This window comes from Echiichthys vipera (assembly GCF_963691815.1).
Source record: "Echiichthys vipera genome assembly, chromosome: 12".
NCBI lineage: Eukaryota > Metazoa > Chordata > Actinopteri > Perciformes > Trachinidae > Echiichthys > Echiichthys vipera.
In genome coordinates, this window is record NC_139837.1 from 23,221,599 (window position 1) to 23,241,658 (window position 20,060).

Below are 20,060 nucleotides of genomic sequence, written 5' to 3' on the forward strand. Positions count from 1 at the left end.
GACATCAAAGTTTTACTCCCTCAAGGATTTTTTTCAATTACTGTAACTCAAAGCTGAGATATCAGGTAGAGAGGAGTTAGAGATTTAAGATTCAGAACTTGAACTCACAATGCAGACAAACAAACTGACTGAGCTTGGCTCACTGAGTTTCACTGGGTCACAGTGATGATAGGTTTCTCTCGGGGTGAGCTGGGGAGCTGAAGGGAGGAAACCAGGGGAAACAGGGCCAGTGGGATCTGAAGGAGGTGAGAGCAGATTGGTGATGGGCATGAGGTGATCTGAAGGTTGAGGAGAATAATGTCAACACCGGGAACAAGACTAACAAGAGCAAGAACACTGAAAGTAGCAGGACTAGAGTTGGCCAATAGCGTTCACCATGTGGCTATTGAAGGAAGTGGCAAAGACTGAAGAAGAGGAGTATTTAAGCAGCAGCAGGTGAGCAGATGAAGTCTTCATCCATTTTTCAACTTTCATAAAATATTTTCCAGACCCTTGTGATGGCCCATCAACTTGCAATAGGTTTACTGACACATCTGAAACCAAACTGCAGAAAGCAAAGGTTTTGTCAATATTGGCCCAGCATTCACTCGCTGGCGTGAGCTAAAGGAGGAACATGGATCCACCAGCATGGACACTTGGCTCTCTTGCAACTTGACTACTCTAGGTTGTAAACGTGAGCTACGTGACCTGAAGCATTTTTATGTTTCAGTGTCGGGAAAAAAATAATAAAGCCATGAAATGACTTCCATATGCATGCTGAAATGCAGGCCACTCTACCTGGGATGAAGCCTTACCACTCTCTGGTACTCCTGGGTTGAGCAAGGAATTCATTTTCCAACAAGACACAGCTCCACTCAGACCATGTTTCCTCCATCAGAGTCTCTCTCAGAAACACTGAACAGTCTTCAACAGTGGAGAAGAAACAAAGTCTTCCCACCAGTTTCCTTCTCTGAAGGAAACATCTGAACTCTTCATCTTGGGCAGCGAGACCAAACTCTTTAGAAACACATTTCTCAAGTCAACAACTAAAGAAATGATCCCTGAAAGTATCATCTTGGTTTGTTCTGGATGTTTCTCAGGGACTTCTGTCTGGAGACGAGCACTTTTACTGCTGGTGAACTCCTGATCTTCACAGAGACACTCCTCCTTCAATTACAGCGTCATCAGAGACGCCTTCATTTATTTGCTTATCTGAACATGTTACAAGTGAAAGAACCAGTTTCTTTGACATCTGTTTTCTGTCTCTACAGTCTACTGTAACGACCCACAGTTGTGAGACACACAGATGTAAAACATTTGATATAAATCATTTGACCCTTCATTGAACTTTAATAACTAAAAGTTGTTTCATCAATAAAAACATCATGGAAAATTAGTGAATAAATGAGGAAGTACATGAAGGAGATGATGAGACTGTAACCTTCTTCACATTAAGACATGAAACAAACACAAATATCATATTTACATCATGTTTTCTACATTGTTTAATTGGAGCTTTTTTCGTGACGTCACCTCGTTGTGTCGTCTTCTCGTGACTCACTGTTTACCTCAAAGTGCAAAGCTCCTAATATTTGCTGTATTTACAGACGCAGATAGAAACACACAATCAATTCAATTAAATTTTACTTGTAGTGCCAAATCATAACAAAAGTTATCTCAGGATATTTTACAGAGTAGGTATAAACCACACTCTACAACTTATTTATGATTTACATAGACCCAACAATTCCTCCATAGAATACGGTGGCACCTTCCCTATAACAGGCAGGAACGTCGGACAGACCCAGCTCTGTGGAGGACGGACATCTGTCTGCACCGGTTGGGGAGGAAGAAAAGAAGAGAGAAATAGAGAAAAGATGGACAGATGGACAGAGAGAGAAAAGACGGACACAAAGACAGACAGACAGAGACACACTTCCAGAGATGCAAGCAACCTCAAACGTGGACAGCCATCTGTCTTGAAAAAATCATCTTAAAAATAACAACATTGCTAAGGGCTCTTAAGCCCTAGTTGTAAGCTTTATCAAAAAGGAAAGTTTTAAATTTACTCTTAAATATGGGGACAGTGTCTGCCTCCTGAATAACACTTGGGAGTTGGTTCCACAGGAGAGGAGCTTGGCAGCTGAAAGGTCTGCCTCCCATTCTACTTTTGGAGACTCTAGGAACGACAAGTAGCCCTGCATTCTCAGAGCGCAGTGATCTAGTCGGGCAATACGGTACTATGAGCTCTTTAAGATACGACGGAGCCTGACCAATAAGAGCTTTGTAGGTAAGGAGAAGGATTTTAAATTCTATTCTAGATTTTACAGTTAACCAGTGCAAAGAAGCTAAAACAGGAGAAATATGTTCTCTTTGATTTGTTTTAGTTAGTACACGAGCTGCAGCATTTTGGACCAACTGGAGACTCTTAACAGACTTATTGGAGCAGCCTGATAATAAGGAATTGCAATAGTCCAGCCTAGAAGTAACAAATGCATGGGCAAGTTTTTCTGCGTCTTTCTGAGACACAATGTTCCTAATTTTCACAATATTACGCAGGTGAAAATATGCAGTCCTTGTCGTTAGTTTTATGTGAGAAACCAAGGATCAAAAATAACACCCAGATTCCTTACTGTGGTGCTGGAGGACAACACAACATCATCCAGAGTAACAATATCTTTAGCTAATGAGTTTCAGAGGCCTTTGGAGCCAAGTACAATAACTTCAGTTTTATCTGAGTTTAACATCAGGAAATTGCAGGTCATCCAGCTTTTTATTTCTTTAATTCACATTTGAAGTTTATCTAACTGATCGGTTTCGTCTGGTTTGATCTGCAAATATATTTGTGTATCATCAGCATAACAATGAAAATGTATGGAGTGCTTCCTAATAATATTTCCTAAGGAAAGCATATATAAGGAGAATAGAATCGGTCCAAGGACAGAACCCTGTGGGACTCCGTGACTAACTTTAGTGTGCATGGAGGATTTGTCATTAACATGTACAAACTGAGATCTATCTGATAAATAAGACTTAATCCAGCTCAGTGCTGTTCCTTTAATGCAGATCAGATGCTCCAGTCTCTGTAGCAGGATGGGATGGTCAATAGTGTCGAAGGCCGCACTAAGATCTAGTAAAACAAGTACAGAAACAAGTACTTTGTCTGAAGCTATTAGAAGGTTGTTAGTCATTTTTACCAGTGCTGTCTCAATGCTATGATTCGCTCAAAATCCTGACTGAAAGTCCTCAAATAACTCATTATTATGTAAAAAGTCACACAACTGATTTCTCCAGGATCTTAGAGAGAAAAGGAAGGTTAGATATAGATCTATAGTTAGATATAGATCTATAGTTGGCTAGTACCTCTTGATCAAGACTGGGCTTTTTAAGAAGAGGTTTAATTACAGCTACTTTAAAAGACTGTGGTACATAACCTGCTGATAAAGACATGTTAATCATATCTAATACAGGAGTGCTAACTAACGTTATTCTCCTCTATTAAAGATGAGTAATGGCTGCTCTGGCATTACGGATTTCCTTTATGTTTTTAAACTTTCTTGCCAAACTAAGCGAGATTCCTCCGATTGAGTGGAGCGCCATTTACTTTCCAATTTTCACGATACTTGTTTTAATTCACAGGTTTGTGAGTTATACCATGGAGCTAACTTCCTCTGTGTCATTATCTTCTTTTTTAAAGGAGCAACAGTGTCAATGATTGTTCTTAGTGAGCTGCAACACTTTCAACAAGGTGATCAATTTCAGAGAAACTAACGTTAGTGCAGGAATCTTGAATATTAAGATAAGGCATTAAAGTCAATGCAGATGGAATCGCTTCCTTAAATTTAGTTATAGCACTATCAGATAAACATCTAGTGTAGAAACTTTTGCCCAGAGGTGAGTAGTCCTGTAATATGAATTCAAAAGTCATTAAATAATGGTCTGATAAAAAAGGATTCTGTGGAAAGACTATTGAGTCATTGATTTCAAAAGTCAAAAATACTATTAAGTCATTGATTGCCACACCATAAGCCAAAAAGCCAAAAAGCAATTAATTTTCTTTGGCAGGTTTTCTAGAAATGTGGTTCCAATTTGTGCTTCATTGAGATGAAAACCTGACGAGTAACATTAGTTAGTGCTGCTGTCTGTCAGTGATGACGCTGTGATTGAAGGAGGAGTGTCCCCGTGAAGATCAGGAGTTCACCAGCAGTAAAAGTGCTCGTCTCCAGACAGAAGACCCTGAGAAACATCCAGAACAAACCAAGATGATACTTTCAGGGATCATTTCTTTAGTTGTTGACTTGAGAAATGTGTTTCTAAAGAGTTTGGTCTCGCTGCCCACGATGAAGAGTTCAGATGTTTCCTTCAGAGCAGGAAACTGGTGGGAAGACTTTGTTTCTTCTCCACTGTTGAAGACTGTTCAGTGTTTCTGAGAGAGACTCTGATGGAGGAAACATGGTCTGAGTGGAGCTTTATCTTCTTGTAAAATACATTTCAGCCATTAAAGCATCTTACATGTTTTTATTTTTATCAGTGACCAATAATAGAAACCACTTATGTTGCAATTGTCCAGCAAAGCAAACAGCAGTGTGAAGATGTCAGAGTCTGCAGAAGCTCTAACCAGGAAAGATGCAGAGAAAACACCTGTGAGGGTTTTTTAGATCACTGCAGCATTTAAATGTTTGTAGTAACACCAGTCTTTGGTACAAATCCCTACAAACAGTAATGCACTTGCATGCATTTCAACTTTCTATGTTTGTCGTTTTTCTCTGTGGTCATTTTACATCTATTTTTAAAATTTTGCATGTCTTCGTTGTCATTTTGGGTCTATTTTCAGTCGTTTTGCATCCCTATAGTAATTCCTTGTCTCTTTGTGGTCCTCTTTGGTTGTTTTGTGTATACTTGTGGATATTTAGCATCTCTTTGTGATCATTTGAGGGTTTTTTTCAGCAATATTTTTTATGAGTCACTGACCCTGACTGGATGAATGCAAACCCCTGTGATCTGATTTGATCTCCTCTGCAGACTCTGACTGATATCTCCTTCACTCTTCTCTTAGTTTAGTTGCACAGAGTTTAGAGACTAAGGTATAACAATGAGGTTACAATCAACCACAATCATACACATAAAAAGAGATGCCATTTGTATTTCTTTAAAAAAGATAAAGCTCCAAATTTCTAGAAAACCTGCCAAAGAAAATGAATGTGTGTTTATATCTGCGTTTGTAAATACAGCAAATATCAGGAGCTTTGCATTTTGAGGTAAACAGTGAGTCAGGAGAAGATGACACAACGAGGTGACGTCACGAAAAGAGTTCCTACACCTGTGTGTCTCACAACTGTGGGTCCTTACAGTAGACTGAAGAGACAGAAAACAGATGTCAAAGAAACTGGTTCTTTCACTTGTAACATGTTCAGATAATCAAATAAATGAAGGTGTCTCTGATGACGCTGTGATTGAAGGAGTGTCTCTGTGAAGATCAGGAGTTCACCAGCAGTAAAAGTGCTCGTCTCCAGACAGAAGACCCTGAGAAACATCCAGAACAAACCAAGATGATACTTTCAGGGATCATTTCTTTAGTTGTTGACTTGAGAAATGTGTTTCTAAAGAGTTTGGTCTCGCTGCCCACGATGAAGAGTTCAGATGTTTCCTTCAGAGCAGGAAACTGGTGGGAAGACCTTGTTTCTTCTCCACTGTTGAAGACTGTTCAGTGTTTCTGAGAGAGACTCTGATGGAGGAAACATGGTCTGAGTGGAGCTTTATCTTCTTGTAAAATACATTTCAGCAATTAAAGCAACTTACATCTTTCTATCAGTGACCAGTAATAGAAACCACTTATGTTGCAGTTGTGCAGCAAAGCAAACAGCAGTGTGAAGATGTCAGAGTCTGCAGAAGCTCTAACCAGGGAACATGCAGAGAAAACACCTGTGAGGGTTTTTTAGATCACTGCAGCATTTAAATGTTTGTAGTAACACCAGTCTTTGGTACAAATCCCTACAAACAGTAATGCACTTGCATGCATTTCAACTTTCTATGTTTGTTGTTTCTCTCTGTGGTCATTTTACATCTATTTTTTAAATTTTGCATGTCTTCGTTGTCATTTCGGGTCTATTTTCAGTCGTTTTGCATCCCTATAGTAATTCCTTGTCTCTTTGTGGTCCTCTTTGGTTGTTTTGTGTATACTTGTGGATATTTAGCATCTCTTTGTGATCATTTGAGGGTTTTTTTCAGCAATATTTTTTATGAGTCACTGACCCTGACTGAATGAATGCAAACCCCTGTGATCTGATTTGATCTCCTCTGCAGACTCTGACTGATATCTCCTTCACTCTTCTCTTAGTTTAGTTGCACAGAGTTTAGAGACTAAGGTATAACAATGAGGTTACAATCAACCACAATCATACACATAAAAAGAGATGCCATTTGTATTTCTTTAAAAAAGATAAAGCTCCAAATTTCTAGAAAACCTGCCAAAGAAAATGAATGTGTGTTCATAACTGCGTTTGTAAATACAGCAAATATCAGGAGCTTTGCACTTTGAGGTAAACAGTGAGTCACGAGAAGACGACACAACGAGGTGACGTCACGAAAAGAGTTCCTACACCTGTGTGTCTCACAACTTAGGGTCGTTACAGTAGACTGTAGAGACAGAAAACAGATGTCAAACAAACTGGTTCTTTCACTTGTAACATGTTCAGATAATCAAATAAATGAAGGTGTCTCTGATGATGCTGTAATTGAAGGAGGAGTGTCCCTGTGAAGATCAGGAGTTCACCAGCAGTAAAAGTGCTCGTCTCCAGACAGAAGACCCTGAGAAACATCCAGAACAAACCAAGATGATACTTTCAGGGATCATTTCTTTAGTTGTTGACTTGAGAAATGTGTTTCTAAAGAGTTTGGTCTCGCTGCCCACGATGAAGAGTTCAGATGTTTCCTTCAGAGCAGGAAACTGGTGGGAAGACTTTGTTTCTTCTCCACTGTTGAAGACTGTTCAGTGTTTCTGAGAGAGACTCTGATGGAGGAAACATGTTCTGAGTGGAGCTTTATCTTGTTGTAAAATACATTTCAGCCTTTAAAGCATCTTACATGTTTTTATTTTTATCAGTGACCAATAATAAAAACCACTTATGTTGCAGTTGTGCAGCAAAGCAAACAGCAGTGTGAAGATGTCAGAGTCTGCAGAAGCTCTAACCAGGAAACATTCAGAGAAAACACCTGTGAGGTTTTTTAGATCACTGCAGCATTTAAATGTTTGTAGTAACACCATTCTTTGGTACAAATCCCTACAAACAGTAATGCACTTGCATGCATTTCAACTTTCTATGTATGTTGTTTCTCTCTGTGGTCATTTTAAAATTTTGCATGTCTTCGTTGTCATTTTGGGTCTATTTTCAGTTGTTTGGCATCCCTATAGTAATTCCTTCTCTCCTTGTGGTCCTCTTTGGTTGTTTTGTGTATACTTGTGGATATTTAGCATCTCTTTGTGATCATTTGAGGGTTTTTTTCAGCAATATTTTTTATGAGACACTGACCCTGACTGAATGAGTGCAAACCCCTGTGATCTGTTTTGATCTCCTCTGCAGACACTGACTGATATCTCCTTCACTCTTCTCTTAGTTTAGTTGCACAGAGTTTAGAGACTAAGGTATAACAATGAGGTTACAATCAACCACAATCATACACATAAAAAGAGATGCCATTTGTATTTCTTTAAACAAGATAAAGCTCCACATTTCTAGAAGACCTGCCAAAGAAAATTAATGTGTTTGTATCTGCGTCTGTAAATACAGCAAATATCAGGAGCTTTGCACTTTAAGGTAAACAGTGAGTCACGAGAAGACGACACAACGAGGTGACGTCACGAAAAGAGTTCCTACACCTGTGTGTCTCACAACTGTGGGTTATTACAGTAGACTGAAGAGACAGAAAACAGATGTCAAAGAAACTGGTTCTTTCACTTGTAACATGTTCAGATAATCAAATAAATGAAGGTGTCTCTGATGACGCTGTGATTGAAGGAGGAGTGTCTCTGTGAAGATCAGGAGTTCACCAGCAGTAAAAGTGCTCGTCTCCAGACAGAAGACCCTGAGAAACATCCAGAACAAAACAAGACGATACTTTCAGGGATCATTTCTTTAGTTGTTGACTTGAGAAATGTGTTTCTAAAGAGTTTGGTCTCGCTGCCCACGATGAAGAGTTCAGATGTTTCCTTCAGAGCAGGAAACTGGTGGGAAGACTTTGTTTCTTCTCCACTGTTGAAGACTGTTCAGTGTTTCTGAGAGAGACTCTGATGGAGGAAACATGGTCTGAGTGGAGCTTTATCTTCTTATAAAATAAATTTCAGCCATCAAAGCAACTTACATCTTTCTATCACTGACCAATAATAGAAACCACTTATGTTGCAGTTGTGCAGCAAAGCAAACAGCAGTGTGAAGATGTCAGAGTCTGCAGAAGCTCTAACCAGGAAACATGGAAAGAAAACACCTGTGAGGGTTTTTTAGATCACTGCAGCATTTAAATGTTTGTAGTAACACCAGTCTTTGGTACAAATCCCTACAAACAGTAATGCACTTGCATGCATTTCAACTTTCTATGTTTGTTGTTTCTCTCTGTGGTCATTTTACATCTATTTTTTAAATTTTGCATGTCTTCGTTGTCATTTTGGGTCTATTTTCAGTCGTTTTGCATCCCTATATCAGAATCAGAATCAGAATCAGGTTTATTGCTAAGTATGTTGGACATACAGAGAATTTGACTCCGGCTTATGCTTTGCTCGCAGTTTCCAAACATTTAACAGGACAAACCTAAACATAACAATAACAATAACATTTACATAACAATAACAGAACAATAACAGAACAACACAGAACAATAATTTAAGATAAAAAATAGAGGTAATATTAAAAATAGGTTAACAAGTAAATATGAGAAATTTAAAATAGAAAGATAAAATAAGTGTGTAAAGTAAAGTGACCAGGCTGTTATAAATATCTTTGTTATATTGTTTTACAATGATATACATAAAGTGCATACAGTGCATTTGTCTTTGGCATGTGTGTGTGATGTGTCGGGTGGGGTCAATTGTTCAGCAGTGTGACGGCCTGGGGGTAGAAACTGTTTTTATGTCTGGCTGTTTTTGTGTACAGAGTTCTGTAACGCCTGCCAGAGGGGAGAAGTTCAAAGAGGTGATGTGCAGGGTGTGAAAGGTCTGCAGAGATGTGAACTGCCCTTTTCCTGACTCTGGATGAGTGCAGGTCCTGGATAGTGGGCAGTTTGACACCAATGATTCTCTCTGCAGTCCTGATTGTCCGTGTCAGTCTGTTCTTGTCCTGTTTGGTGGCCGATCCAAACCAAACAATGATGGAGGTGCAGAGAACAGACTGAACTATTGCCGTGTAGAACTGGATCAGCAGTTCTTGGGGCAGGTTGAACTTCCTCAGCTGACGCAGGAAGTACATCCTCTGCTGGGCCTTTTTGATTATGGAGTCCACATTGTGGCTCCACTTCAGGTCCTGGGAGAGGATGGATCCCAGGAACCTGAAGGTTTCCACAGCAGACACGGTGTTGTTGAGGATGGGGATGGGGGGCAGTGTGGGGGGGCGGCTCCTGAAGTCCACTGTCATCTCCACAGTTTTGAGCGTGTTTAGCTCCAGATGGTTTTGACCGCACCAGAGGGCCAGCTGTCCCACCTCCCGTCTGTAAGCAGACTCGTCACCGTCCCGGATGAGACCGATGACGGTTGTGTCGTCTGCAAACTTCAGGAGTTTGACAGATGGGTCACTCGAGGTGCAGTCATTTGTATAAACCCCTGGGGAGCGCCTGTGCTGATGGTCCGGGTGCTGGATGTGATCCGCCCCAGCCTCACCTGCTGTCTCCTGTCAGTCAAAAAGTTAGTAATCCACTGACAGGTGGAGGCTGGGACGGTGAGCTGGGAGAGTTTGTAGTGGAGGATGTCCGGGATGATTGTGTTGAAAGCCGAGCTAAAGTCTACAAACAGGATCCTTGCATAAGCCCCCGGGTTGTCAAGGTGTTGCAGGATGTGGTGCAGTCCCATGTTGACTGCATCATCCGCTGACCTGTTTGCCCGATATGCAAACTGCAGGGGGTCCAGCAGGGGTCCTGTGATGTCCTTCAAGTGGCTCAACACCAGTCTCTCAAAGGACTTCATGACCACAGATGTCAGGGCCACAGGCCTGTAGTCATTTAGTCCTGTGATTGCTGGTTTCTTGAGGACCGGGATTATTGTGGAGTGTTTGAAGCAGGAGGGGACTTCACACAGCTCCAGGGATCTGTTGAAGATCTGGGTGAAGATGGGGGTCAGCTGGTCAGCACAGACCTTCAGACAGGAGGGTGACACACTGTCTGGGCCTGGAGCTTTCTTGGTCTTTAGTTTCTTGAAGAGCTGACACACATCCTCTTCACAGATCCTGAGTGACGGTGGGGGGGTAGGGAGGGGTGATGGGGGTTGTGTGATGGTGGAGTGGGTGATGGGTGTGGAAGTTGGCGTCTCAAACCTGCAGTAGAAGACGTTCAGGTCGTCAGCCAGTTGACGGTTCACTGCAGTGTGGGGGGATGGTCTCCTGTAGTTGGTTATGTCCTGTAGACCTCTCCACACTGACGCAGGGTCGTTAGCTGAGAAACTGCTCTTCAGCTTCTCAGTGTAGCACCTTTTTGCCACCTTGATCTCCTTTGTCAGTGTGTTCCTGGCCGTGTTGTACAGGACTCTGTCCCCACTTCTGTAGGCCTCCTCCTTGGCCTGGCGAAGCGTCCTGAGTTTTGCAGTGAACCAGGGTTTATTGTTGTTGTATGTGCAGAAGGTTTTGGTCGGCACACACATGTCCTCACAAAAGCTGGTGTAGCTTGTCACAGTGTCAGTCAGTTCGTCCAGATCTGTAGCAGCAGCCTCAAAAACACTCCAATCAGTGCAGTCAAAGCAGGCCTGTAACTCCAGCTTTGACTCTGTGGTCCATCTCTTCACAGTCCTCACTACAGGCTTGGCAGATTTGAGTGTCTGCCTGTAGTTTGGAACAAGATGGACCATACAGTGATCAGAGAGCCCCAAAGCTGCACGGGGAACAGAGCGATAGGAGTCCTTTAAAACAGTGTAGCAATGGTCCAGAGTGTTTTTGTCCCTGGTGGGACACTTAACCGGTTGTCTGTATCTTGGTAGTTCACGGCTGAGGTTTGCTCTGTTAAAGTCCCCCAGCACAATGAGCAGGGAGTCTGGATTCTTCCTCTCCTCGTCCGTTATCTGGTCAGCCAGGTGTTGCAGGGCCTCAGTAACCCAGGCCTGAGGTGGGATGTACACACCAACCAGAATGAACGAGGAGAACTCCAGAGGTGAATAAAACGGTCTACAGTTTATGAAAAATGTCTCCAAGTGGGGGCTGCATGATTTCTTCAACACTGTGACATCTGTACACCAACCTTCGTTAATATAGAAGCAGATTCCACCTCCTCTGCTCTTCCCCGAGAGCTCCGTTACCCGGTCCGCTCGTAACAGCTGGAAGTCCGGTAGATGTAATCCTGAGTCTGGGGTGAGTTCACTGAGCCAAGTTTCAGTGAAACACAGGGCGGCAGATCTGCAGAAGTCCGAATTCCTTCTGTTGAGGAGCAGCAGTTCGTCTATCTTGTTGTTAAGGGAGCGGACGTTCGCCAGGTGAATCGACGGGAGCGCTGTTTGGAATCCCCGCTGTCGGAGCTTAACGAGCGCGCCGGCCCGTTTGCCCCGTCTGCGTCGCCTGAACATCCCGTAGACAGCCGCTGCTCCTCCGACTAGAAGTTCCGAAAAGTATCCAGAATCGGTGAAAAATGTTGGAAAATTGTGTCCGGTAGACTGTCCATACTGTAAAAGTTCCTCCCGAGTGTACCGGATCACGGAAGGACAACTTAAAACGCAACAAAAAAACAAAAACAAACAAGGAACTGCGGAGCTAAGCGCCGAGGCAGCCGTCCGTGGCGCCATCGATCAGCTGTAAATATATCTGCTACTATTTGCTTCTCCTCAACAAGAAGCAAAGAGCAACAGCTCCTGGATACTTACAAAACCCGTGGGATTATATTTGTTTTAGATAACAGAGGCATTTTTCAATATTTTTATGACTTCCTCAACGCTAGGCAGGGAGGCCTACCATTCAAGATAAGCCTGAGCCTGTGCTACAGTGCTAAAGGTAATCAGCTGAAGATGCCTCCCTTCTCTACGGAAGATAACCACAAACTACTACAGAAGATTTTACTGCTGGAAACAAAAATTAATCGGTTAGAAGTATATATAGAAGTGAATGGTTATTGTGACAACAAGCACTGACTGAAAACAGTGGACAGGGGCATGCTAGAACCCAGCTAACTAGCAATGATGAAGCTACGAGGAAACGGGAGGTCCCTGTACTGTATAAATCTACCAGCGACAATCCTCCCTGGAACACACTTGGTGCAAAGCCAAAGAGAAGACCACCTCCCTGCGACAAGGGAGAACGGATAACTGGGAAGACCCAGCGCCCCGATATCTCTGATCTGACCGGTTGGCCTGCGCTACCATCTCCATCCAGGCATAGCGCTTCATCAACTCCCCTGCCACGTAGGACACAGCAACGGACAGCTGAGAAGAGGAAAAGTACCAAAAAACCTCCCCAGCAAGCAAGTGTTCAACTAAAGAACAGGTTTGCTCCACTGTTGCCGGACAATGGATCCCCCCCCCTGATTGCCTGAATAACTCACCATCACCACGCAGAAGGGTAAGACCTGCTAACTTTAATCCACAGAGAAAGCTTACAAGTGGGCCTGAAAATCTGATTGTGGGTGACTTATTGTAAAAGACATGAAAAGCAATAATAACACCAAAGTACTCTGCTTTCCGAAGGATACGGTGTCTGACTTGGACAAAAGAATCCTGGAAATTGTGGCTGCACACCCAAATGTGAAAAATATCATTCTTCACATTGGTTTTAATGACATTGAAAAACAAAAATCAAGGGAGCTGAGAGAGCACTTCAATAAACTCTTTGAAACAGTCAGCGCTGTGAATGCTGAGGTGTTTATCAGTGGTCCTCTACCCCCGATCGGGAGAGGAGCTGAGAGATTCAGTCGACTTTACTCGCTGAATGAGTGGCTCTCCAGCACTTTTCTTGCTCATTCAATGCATTTTATTGACAATTTTAGCTTTTTCTGGGACCGCAGGCATCTTTTTAAGGCAGACGGACTTTGTCTAAATAAGCTTGGAGTAAAGCTTTTCATGATCAACATGTCTTACTTCCTGCGTCATCCATCTATCATCACTGCCAAGGACAAGAGACAAGAGGAACCAACGAAAAAGGAAGACACAACACAGCTTATCATGAACGTCAAAGGAGGACCGCCATTGCAAAAGTAGAGCGCTGACCATGAGAGACACCGGAGCAAAGAGGAGAGGTGTCCATCCCCCTCTACCGCCCCCTTAATTTCGAATGCGCGTGAAGATCCCTCCCCCACACCCCCCAAGCCTCCATCCAGGTCTCCATCCTTCTCCCTTCCTCAAGTAAGCCTTTCTCCCCCCTTATCGCCCTTGGAGTTCCGGGAGCTACCCCCACCCACTCCCCGCCCTACTTCTATTTTTACCCCCCTTGACCAACCTCAGCGATCCCCCCCTCAGCGTTATCTCAGTGGCAACCCCTTCTCACCTCCTCCCCCCCCTCCACGAAGGCGTGCTTCACAAACCCTCAGCCCTACTTCGGCCCTCTCACGTCAACCCCCTCTACGCCCTCAACGTCAACCTTCAGTAGTTCGTTCCAGATCTGACGCTGCTCACTCCTCCTCCCCCTCATGGCCACCCCCGCCCCGCCCTGACAGCTGTCCTGAATATTACTGATACAGAAAAGGGTTCAGCAGTAGACCACATTATCAGCTGGGCCCAAGGCTGCCTACGTCAAAGCTTGGCACCTTCTACATTCCTGTTGTGACTACCAAGAGAGTGAACATTGGGAAACGTAGACACCCTGCTAACCTAAACAATCTCATTCCTATTCTCTCCAAATCAAAGTCAACATCGAAGCCTGTCAATAACACCATCAGGATGGGTCTGCTCAATGTTAGGTCTCTGAATAACAAATCATTTTTAGTCAATGATTTTATTACCACTTCCAAACTTGATTTTATGTTTTTAACTGAAACATGGCTGGAGCAAAATAACAGTGCAAGCATTCTGATCGAGACAGCACCCCCCCAACCATAACTTTATTGATGTATGCAGATCTGGGAAAAGGGGGGGAGGGGTTGCTGCTATATTTAAAAACATATTTCAGGGGAAACAGATGTCCCTTGGTGATTTTACATCATTTGAATACCTGTGCGCTGTGTTGAAATGCTCTCCCAAAGTTCTCCTGTTAATTATTTACAGGCCACCTAAATACTATAATATATACTATATATAATATTTTTTCGATGATTTTACCGAATTATTGTCTAGCATCTCCACTGACTTTGACTGCCTAGTTATAACTGGTGACTTTAATTTTCATATTGACGATTCGAATGGCAAGGGTGCAAAGGAACTTTTTACTATTTTAGATACATTTGAACTGTCTCAACATGTGAAAGCAGCTACTCATTGTAAAGGACACACCCTGGACCTGATTATCACAAAAGGTCTCAATGTTTCTGATGTTCTTGTGACTGATCTTTCATTGTCTGATCACTTCTGTGTTTTCTTTAATATTTCTTTAATTCCGGAGACACAAACAGAATCAAAGAATGTCAAAAAGCGCTACATCAATGAACATGCTAATGTACTCTTTAAAAATGCCAACTCCTCGCTACCAAATCTAAACCCATGCCATACTGATGATCTTGTAAACAACTTTAATTCCAAAATTGTGAATATCATAGATGTCATTGCACCGGTTACAGTTAAAACGATTTCTGGTAAGCAAAAGGCACCCTGGAGAAAAGCTGCTGTTGTAACAGCCCAGAGAAGAGAGTGCAGGAAGGCTGAACGAATCTGGCGAAATACAAAACTTCATATTCACCATGACATCTATAAAGAGAGGCTCCAGGCCTACAATTTAGTCTTAAAAAGCGCTAGAGAAGCATTCTTCTCCAATATCATAAACAGCAACACTAATAAGGCCAAAACCCTATTTGCAACTGTCGACAGACTGACCAAACCCCCGACACAAATACCAGCCGAACTCCATTCCACACAGAAATGCAATGAGTTTGCATTCTTTTATACTGATAAAATTGAAGGCATCAGACGTGCCATCAATATCTCAAACAAAAAAGTTGGATCACCACCCCGTTTAGGCCAAAATAACAGAGCAATGATGGCAAGCTTTAATGCCATAGACTCTAAAACTCTAGTGGAAACAGTGACAGATCTAAAGCCAACCACCTGCTGTCTTGATGCGTTACCTACCAACTTCTTTAAGAATGTTTTTGACTGCCTATCAACAGATGTATTGCAAATAGTTAATAACTCTATTCAATCGGGCAATTTCCCAAAGGCCTTCAAAACTGCAGTCATTAAACCTCTTCTAAAAAAGAGGAGCCTAGATGCCTCTATTATCAACAACTACAGACCAATTTCAAATCTACCATTCATAAGTAAAATGATTGAGAAAGTTGTACTCCAACAACTAAATCACTTCTTGGCTTCTACTGGCTGCCACAACAACCTCCAGTCAGGATTTCGACCTTTTCATAGCGCAGAGACGGCCTTTATTAAAGTTATAAATGACATCCGTCTTAACACAGACTCTGGCAAAACTTCAGTATTAATGCTATTGGACCAAAGTGCTGCATTTGACACTGTCGACCACTCAATACTTTTGGACAGGTTGGAAAACTGGGTAGGGCTCTCAGGCACAGTCTTAAACTGGTTCAAGTCATATCTACAAGATAGGAACTATTTTGTTTCCATTGGCGACTTTGTATCAGAACAAACCAACGTAACGTGTGGAGTTCCCCAAGGTTCAATCTTGGGGCCGACTTTATTTAACATCTATATGCTCCCACTAGGACAAATCATGCAAAATAATAACATTGACCACCATTGCTATGCCGATGACACCCAAATCTATGTAGCGCTATCACCAAATGACTACCGCCCCATAGATCGTCTGTGCCAGTGCATTGAGCAAGTTAAACACTGGATGTGCCAAAATTTCCTTCAACTAAATGAGGATAAAACTGAGATGATTGTTTTTGGTGCTAAGAAAGAAAGGATTGAAGTCATCCAACACCTTCAATCACTGTCCCTGAAAACCTCAAATAAAGCCAGAAATCTTGGGGTTATTATGGATTCTGATTTACATTTCGACGGTCACATCAAATCAGTAACAAAAGCAGCCTACTATCACCTTAAAAATGTAACAAGACTTAGAGGGCTCATGTCAGCTCAAGACTTAGAGAAATTTGTCCATGCCTTTATAACCAGTAGGCTAGACTACTGTAATGGTCTCCTTGCAGGTCTTCCCAAAAAAACTGTCAGGCAGCTACAGCCTGTTCAGAACGCTGCGGCTAGAGTTCTAACAAAGACCAGAAAATGTGAGCACATTACACCAATTCTTAAATCATTACACTGGCTTCCTGTACGTCAGAGAATCGATTTCAAAATCCTCCTGCTCACATGTAAATCACTACATGGTCTAGGGCCGAGGTATATCACTGATATGCTCCCACTACATAAGCCTTCTAGATCACTAAGATCCTCTGAGACCAATCTGTTAGTGGTTCGCAGAGTAAACTCATATCAAGGGAAAGCATCTTTCAGTCATTATGCAACAAACAGCTGGAAAAAACTTCCTGAAGATTTGAGACTTTCACCCACTCTGACCACTTTTAAAACCAGACTGAAAACTTTTATGTTCACCTTAGCTTTCTGCTAAACCTTTGCACTTTTAACGTCCGCACTGTTTTTATTATTGTCTCTCTTTGTCTTTCTGTAATGCATTTGAATTCATGACATGTTGTGCTGTGAAGCACTTTGAGTCTGCCTTGTGTATGAAATGTGCGTTACAAATAAACTTGCCTTGCCTATAGTCATTTCTTGTCTCTTTGTGGTCCTCTTTGGTTGTTTTGTGTATATGTAGACTGAAGAGACAGAAAACAGATGTCAAAGAAACTGGTTCTTTCACTTGTAACATGTTCAGATAATCAAATAAATGAAGGTGTCTCTGATGATGCTGTGATTGAAGGAGGAGTGTCCCTGTGAAGATCAGGAGTTCACCAGCAGTAAAAGTGCTCGTCTCCAAACAGAAGACCCTGAGAAACATCCAGAACAAACCAAGATGATACTTTCAGGGATCATTTCTTTAGTTGTTGACTTGAGAAATGTGTTTCTAAAGAGTTTGGTCTCGCTGCCCATGATGAAGAGTTCAGATGTTTCCTTCAGAGCAGGAAACTGGTGGGAAGACTTTGTTTCTTCTCCACTGTTGAAGACTGTTCAGTGTTTCTGAGAGAGACTCTGATGGAGGAAACATGGTCTGAGTGGAGCTTTATCTTGTTGGAAAAATACATTTCAGCCATTAAAGAATCTTACATGTTTTTACTTTTGTCAGTGACCAATAATTAAAAACCACTTATGTTGCACTTGTGCAGCAAAGCAAACAGCAGTGCGAAGATGTCAGAGTCTGCAGAAGCTCTAACCAGGAAACATGCAGAGAAAACACCTGTGAGGGTTTTTTAGATCACTGCAGCATTTAAATGTTTGTAGTAACACCAGTCTTTGGTACAAATCCCTACAAACAGTAATGCACTTGCATGCATTTCAACTTTCTATGTATGTTGTTTCTCTCTGTGGTCATTTTACATCTATTTTTTAAATTTTGCATGTCTTCGTTGTCATTTTGGGTCTATTTTCAGTCGTTTTGCATCCCTATAGTAATTCCTTGTCTCTTTGTGGTCCTCTTTGGTTGTTTTGTGTATACTTGTGGATATTTAGCATCTCTTTGTGATCATTTGAGGGTTTTTTTCAGCAATATTTTTTGTATGAGTCACTGACCCTGACTGAATGAGTGCAAACCCCTGTGATCTGATTTGATCTCCTCTGCAGACTCTGACTGATATCTCCTTCACTCTCTTAGTTTAGTTGCACAGAGTTTAGAGACTAAGGTATAACAACGAGGTTACAATCAACCACAATCATACACATAAAAAGAGATGCCATTTGTATTTCTTTAAACAAGATAAAGCTCCACATTTCTAGAAAACCCGCCAAAGAAAATGAATGTTTGTTTATATCTGCATCTGTAAATACAGCAAATATCAGGAGCTTTGCACTTTGAGGTAAACAGTGAGTCACGAGAAGACGACACAACGAGGTGACGTCACAAAAAGAGTTCCTACACCTGTGTGTCTCACAACTGTGGGTCGTTACAGTAGACTGAAGAGACAGAAAACAGATGTCAAAGAAACTGGTTCTTTCACTTGTAACATGTTCAGATAATCAAATAAATGAAGGTGTCTCTGATGATGCTGTGATTGAAGGAGGAGTGTCCCTGTGAAGATCAGGAGTTCACCAGCAGTAAAAGTGCTCGTCTCCAAACAGAAGACCCTGAGAAACATCCAGAACAAACCAAGATGATACTTTCAGGGATCATTTCTTTAGTTGTTGACATGAGAAATGTGTTTCTAAAGAGTTTGGTCTCGCTGCCCACGATGAAGAGTTCAGATGTTTCCTTCAGAGCAGGAAACTGGTGGGAAGACTTTGTTTCTTCTCCACTGTTGAAGACTGTTCAGTGTTTCTGAGAGAGACTCTGATGGAGGAAACATGGTCTGAGTGGAGCTGTGTCTTGTTGTAAAAATACATTTCAGCCATTAAAGCATCTTACATGTTTTTATTTTTATCAGTGACCAATAATAAAAACCACTTATGTTGTAATTGTGTAGCAAAGCAAACAGCAGTGTGAAGATGTCAGAGTCTGCAGAAGCTCTAACCAGGGAACATGCAGAGAAAACACCTGTGAGGGTTTTTTAGATCACTGCAGCATTTAAATGTTTGTAGTAACACCAGTCTTTGGTACAAATCCCTACAAACAGTGATGCATTTGCATGCATTTCAACTTTCTATGTATGTTGTTTCTCTCTGTGGTCATTTTACATCTATTTTTTAAATTTTGCATGTCTTCGTTGTCATTTTGGGTCTATTTTCAGTCGTTTTGCATCCCTATAGTCATTCCTTGTCTCTTTGTGGTCCTCTTTGGTTGTTTTGTGTATACTTGTGGATATTTAGCATCTCTTTGTGATCATTTGAGGGGTTTTTTCAGCAATATTTTTTATGAGTCAGTGACCCTGACTGAATGAGTGCAAACCCCTGTGATCTGATTTGATCTCCTCTGCAGACTCTGACTGATATCTCCTTCACTCTTCTCTTAGTTTAGTTGCACAGAGTTTAGAGACTATGGTATAACAATGAGGTTACAATCAACCACAATCATACACATAAAAAGAGATGCCATTTGTATTTCTTTAAACAAGATGAAGCTCCAAATTTCTAGAAAACCTGCCAAAGAAAATGAATGTGTGTTTATATCTGCATCTGTAAATACAGCAAATATCAGGAGCTTTGCACTTTGAGGTAAACAGTGAGTCACGTAAAGACGACACAACGAGGTGACGTCACAAAAAGAGTTCCTACACCTGTGTGTCTCACAACTGTGGGTTATTACAGTAGACTGAAGAGACAGAAAACAGATGTCAAAGAAACTGGTTCTTTCACTTGTAACATGTTCAGATAAGCAAATAAATGAAGGTGTCTCTGATGACGCTGTGATTGAAGGAGGAGTGTCTCTGTGAAGATCAGGAGTTCACCAGCAGTAAAAGTGCTCGTCTCCAGACAGAAGACCCTGAGAAACATCCAGAACAAACCAAGACGATACTTTCAGGGATCATTTCTTTAGTTGTTGACTTGAGAAATGTGTTTCTAAAGAGTTTGGTCTCGCTGCCCACGATGAAGAGTTCAGATGTTTCCTTCAGAGCAGGAAACTGGTGGGAAGACTTTGATTCTTCTCCACTGTTGAAGACTGTTCAGTGTTTCTGAGAGAGACTCTGATGGAGGAAACATGGTCTGAGTGGAGCTTTATCTTGTTGTAAAAATACATTTCAGCCATTAA